The sequence below is a fragment of the Alligator sinensis genome, unplaced genomic scaffold (assembly GCF_000455745.1).
Source record: "Alligator sinensis unplaced genomic scaffold, ASM45574v1 scaffold886_1, whole genome shotgun sequence".
NCBI lineage: Eukaryota > Metazoa > Chordata > Crocodylia > Alligatoridae > Alligator > Alligator sinensis.
Window position 1 is genome coordinate 1,063,257 of NW_005842040.1, and position 5,264 is coordinate 1,068,520.

The 5,264-nt window shown below is 45.7% G+C and overlaps 2 long non-coding RNA genes across 5 annotated transcripts in view; both read right to left on the reverse strand.

Moving 5' to 3' along the window:
* LOC106722140 overlaps positions 1–5,264 on the reverse strand; it is a 30,977-nt gene that overhangs the window by 20,193 nt on the left and 5,520 nt on the right. The gene's annotated exons all lie outside the window — the stretch shown is intronic.
* LOC102388758 overlaps positions 1,141–5,264 on the reverse strand; it is an 8,081-nt gene continuing 3,957 nt past the window's right edge. Inside the window, exons 2-3 of one of the 2 annotated variants that reach the window (XR_003093797.1) lie at positions 3,596–3,752; positions 1,141–3,226 (exon numbers count right to left, since the gene is read on the reverse strand). This is a non-coding gene — a long non-coding RNA (uncharacterized LOC102388758). The remainder of the gene's footprint in view (positions 3,227–3,595; positions 3,753–5,264) is intronic. The other variant, XR_003093796.1, reaches the window with a different exon arrangement.

Consider the following 5,264-nt stretch of genomic DNA (forward strand, 5'->3'; position numbering starts at 1 on the left):
GGGATGGGAGCAGCATACCTGGTATCATGAATGCTTCATTCCCCCTGCAGTATTAGTGGCACTCCCCTTTCAGATAAAAACTCTCAGCAGGTAGCAGAGGTCATGGCTGGACATCTGCTTCTGTGTCAAGCAAATCCCACTGTCTGATTCTTGTTCCTTAGGAGATCCCAGTGACTTTGGAAATTACCAATCCACAGGGAGCATCTGGACAGAAGGAACCCCACAGCTGGGATCTCAGGTGGACTTGCAGTGAAATGCTATTTCCTCCATAAAGAAGAATGCTATGACTTAGAAGGGGCTATGTTCTGCCTCTTCCAACCTGCCCATTCAAAGCAGGGCACCACAGGGGTTCAAGGAGAGGATAGATCAAACATCAGGGGACAGTTAAGGTAGAAAGCAATTCACTGATGGAAAAACCACAGGACTTTCCCTTGCTGGGCATTCCCTTGAAACAGGGATGGGCAATTATTTTGGATGGAGGGCTGCTTACTGAGTTTTGGCAAGCCATCAAGGGCTGCATGACAGGCAGCCGGAGGTAGATAAACATTAATTTTCTTAATTTTTAAGGGGCCCCTCGGGCCAGATAGAATGGCCTGGTGGGACAGATCTGGCCTGCGGGCAGCATTTTGCCCACCCCTGCCTTGGAATGATGGTGTAATAGAGGCCTGAGGCCATCTTCCCATCCTGATCTAATGATCCTGGCTCCGTTGGGGACAGCAGACCAACTTGGATTTGTGCTCAGAGCTGGGAACCAGGACTCCTGGGTTCTGTTCCCACATTTATGGCAATGAAGGTGTATGGCACTGATTCTCAACCAGGTGCCATGCCATCTTAGGGTGCCTTGAAATCCTTTCAAGGGTGCCACAAGGTATCACACAATGTTAGCACTGTTAGGCGTGCAGACACGATTCACAAGAACATGTTTTTATGAGATCGAGTTTCATGATCAACATGAGCTCTCATGCCTTCATGAGATCACAAGATCGTATTTCCAGAGATTTCAAATAGGAATCCATTGTGTTTAAAACATTCTGACCTGTTGTGGCCTTTCTGCGTTCTTTGCTACAGAAGAACCTATTGTTTTTCTGTAGTCAAAAAAAACCCAACTAAATGCTGGCATTTTCTGAGGGGTACCATGAACCTAACAAGATTGAGAACCATTGGTATATGGTTTTGACACAACCCTTTTCTGGATCTCAGTTTCACCAGGGGATAATGCTACATACCAGGTGGTTTAACACATGTGGTTTAACACATTCAACAGCAAGTCCTCCGTACTGCTGTTTCTTACAGCCACTTCAGCACTGGGGAAGTTTTGTAGTTAAAGTTCCCCTTACCAGGCAGCTTCAGGCTTTGAGGGGGGAAAAAAAAACACTTATTTTTTTCATACTGTATAAAAGTAGGGGGTGGGGAAGGTGACTATTTATATCATGGATTTCATTTATGAAGTGCAATGTTCTCACAGGCTGACCCTGCAGACCTGTGCTACAAATAAGAATGAAACCTTAATATAATTTAAAAGTCATATTAAGAACCTCAATCTTTCCTCTGCACATCTTGAGGTGCTTTACAAAGTAGGGCTGCACCAGTCCCACCATACAGATGGGGAAATGGAGGCAGGGCAGTGAGATTACTTGCCCCAGGCAAGTGACAGACCATGAGTAGAGCCCATCTGTCCTGCCTCCCAGGCTCATATTCTAAACCCTTGCTCACGTGATGAAGAATTACTCTCAAGAGTCAGCCCCTTGGATCTAGTGGGATGACTGCAATGGGAAGACCTTGGGGGAGTCAGGCCCCCTAATTAATCATGTAAACTCTATGCTGTTTTTTTGGAACAAGCTTGTAACCTCTGTTGTTGTGTGCAAGAGCTCCTTGCAAGCAGCCTAGCTGGTATCAGGGGGTTACTTACATACATGAAGTTTCTGCAGGACTAAGGACAAAACTGGAATAGGGCAAATGCTGTTTGTCCTGCAACATCAACTGACTGAACCTCCAGACATGATACAGCTTGGGTAACAGCAGAGCCTCAATGAAAATGCAGCTCTTTCCTGGAAAAGGTATAATAAGGTAAAGAATCTGGCTTGCCTGGAAGCAAAAATAAATACTTGCTCACACACAGGCATTAGCTGGGAATGCGAGTGCCAAGTCACATGGCACCGCAGCATGGCACATGTAGATGAACTGGGACAAAGAGGGCGTGGAGACTTACTGCCACACTCTCTGATGAGCAGCAGTGACCAGAGCCTCCCCTTCAATCAGTAAATGCAGAAGGACTTTCAGGTCTATTTTTAAGCTGCATGTTTGGATCCATGTGATTTTCAGTTGCTCAGCCAGGCTGAATATTGTGGCTGTGGGAACAACAGATGGGGAGAGGTTTTTAGTGCATCCAAGTGCTTTTTTTGGAAGACTCAGAGGGTAAAATGAAACAGAGGGATCAGTTCCAGATAAAACTGGACTCCTTGGCCTCTAAACTTTGTGAAGGCTTTTCTGATATCTCATAGTTTCATTTTCACTAAGAGCTAGATGTTTGTGCATGCCCTAAACAGAAACCTACTTCCTGCTAGGTGGGTAATTGTGTACTAGAAAAAAAACAACACTTCAAGTCCATAAGAGACAGGCCACACAGTTCTATAGTACATATTTTATTTGCTTGCTGTGCTGCCTGGATACCTTGGTTAAGGATCAGGGCCCAGCAGGCTTCTGCTGTTCCTGCATAAGAAGGGAAACAGCACTAATATGCAGATCTGATCATGTTGGTGCATGGCACAGGAAACAGGGAGCAGCTTTGGGGTGGATGGAGGCAGCAAAAGCCATGTTTAGCTTCCTAGAGTCTGAGGCAGCTTCTGCAGAACCAGCTTCACAAACTCTATCTCAGGAATGAGTCTGGGCACGTGTAGAAGACTCGGAGAGTGAACAAGTGGTGTACTCCTTGAACACATTTGAGTCCAGAAGCAGTATGGGGTTGGCTTGGGATGCCAGTAGCTACCTCACTGTGTTATGATGCTGAAGAAAAAAGACACTTGCCTAAGTCAGTCTTGATGGCAAGTACTTTCTGGAATCAGTAGGAAGAATCTCAGTGACTTCTGTGGGCTTCGCAGCTGACCAGTAGCGTTGCTGAGACTCAAAGGGCAGTGGACAGCTCTATGGGTTGATCTGGGTCATTTCCGGAGCTTTTCTTGGGAATGCTGAGACTCAACTCAGACCAGGGCAGGAAATGGCTGTTTCTCTAGAAGGTAAAAGCAGGACTGGAGAAGAGATCCTCTATATCTATTCCTCTGCTCTGGAGCACTCCAGAGCATCATGCTACTTACTGCCTTTTTATTACATGCAGTACAGGAGCCACAATGGTGGACCAGGACTCCACAGTACTAGGTGCTGTATAACTATGGAGTAGAATTATAGTACAGTTCCTGCTCCAAAATACCCATGTGCTTTGTGATAGTTTGAATCCTTATGGTGGCTTCCATCCAAATAATTAAAGGGAGCAAATGCTTTTGCTCCAACACATCTCTCTCCTTATCCCCATTCCAGAGTAGAAAGCACCTGTCAAATGTTTTTAGATAATAACATGAAAACAGTAGAAACTGCTACTCACTAGAATTATTTTTCAAATAAGAGCTCTGATGAGTTGCCTGTGCCCTGGGAATCATAACCAGGTCTTATGATTCAACATGTGCCCAGATGAAGTTTGCTAAATTGGTTCTGCAGCAGTCTCAGGCTCCAGAAGACAAAACCTGGCTTTTGTTGAGGTCCTACATAAAAAAAATTAATGAATTGACCAATGTGAGAGAGAGAGAGAGAGAGAAGCAGTAGGCTTAGAATACACAGTCTAAGATGCACTTTCCTGGGGCAGGATCTTGAGAATACAGCAGGGCACATCCTCAGTTGGGGTGAATTGGTGAACTGGCATGGCTCTGCTCCTTTACATCAGGAGAAACATGGAACAGGGTCATTACCAGAATGAATCAGACCAGAGGTCAGCTAGCCCAGCATCCTACCTGGTCAGAACCAGATGTTTCAGGGGAAGACCTTCTTGATAAGCACTTAAACAACTCCTATCCCAGACCCAGTTCATCCCTGGGCTGACTGCTAGGATGAATTTGACTCATTCATGTTTCTCTTATTTTGCCTTATTAAGGCAGTGTTGGAGTAATTTTGTAGCCATGATGGTCCAGTTTTGCTGTATTAACCCACTGTTGGCTGGAGGTAATTTCTCAAGTCCATCATATAGGTGTGGAGCCCTGGGAAACCTCCTGAAGTCAGCAGGAGCTGAACACATTGATGAGAGAAACCAAGATGCCAAGCCATGAACTGACTTATGGATATCAGGAAAAACTTCTTCACTGTTAGAAGTGAGGCAGTAGAATAGCTGCCTGGGGAAGTTGTAGACTAAGGTTGCACTTCACTAGATGACTTTTGGAGGTCCCTTCCAGCCTTACTTCTCTCCGAGTCAGTTCAACAAGGTTTGCAGCATTAGTCTAACCGTAGCTTCAGGTCATGCTAACCCTTACTCACATGTGTAAATCTTACACCAGTAAACCCCCTGGGGGGATGGGGGGGAAAAAAAAAAGGACAGATTTGAGTGACTCAGAGATACCCAATCAGGCCCTAGAATGCAGACACTGTTGCATTTCACCAGGTCAGATTCCAAGCAGGGATCCCCAGTTAGAATGAATTGCTGCAGTTGTGCGTGCGGTTTTGTTTTCTGAATTGAAAATGACTAGCTTAGTCATGACTAATTATAGTGGCTCTGGAATGTGTGTGTAGAGGAGAAAGGGAGCTAATTGAGAGCCATTAGGAATCTCAAATTTGTGCGTCCTGAATTTCAAAGCACAGGCATGTACTAAGTTGGCTGGATGCAGGATTGGCTGGAGGAGGTCAAGTAAGCTGGGCTCTGCCAGACCCATTATCTTGTGCTCTGTGGACTGCAACGGGTAAAGCAGCAGCTAGCAGGCAACTCAGGAAGACCCAAAGGAATGCTATCCCCATGCTCCCCCTCCCAGCACTAGCTAAGGGTGTGCTGCAGTCCACTGCATAGCTTACAAAGGACCTACACAAACAGTGGCATTTATATGTTTAGTTTCTCAGGGATAGACTGGCTTTCATTATGGATTAGATATTTAGAATTCCTGCCTCTACATGTCACACCAATTACAGTATGGCACTATGTTGCCTGGTAAAAAAAGGGGCATAGGCGAGGCTTCCCCATCAGCAAGGGGGAGGGGGCTGGTGCCAGACAAAAACAAGCCCAGGATGTGGGGGGG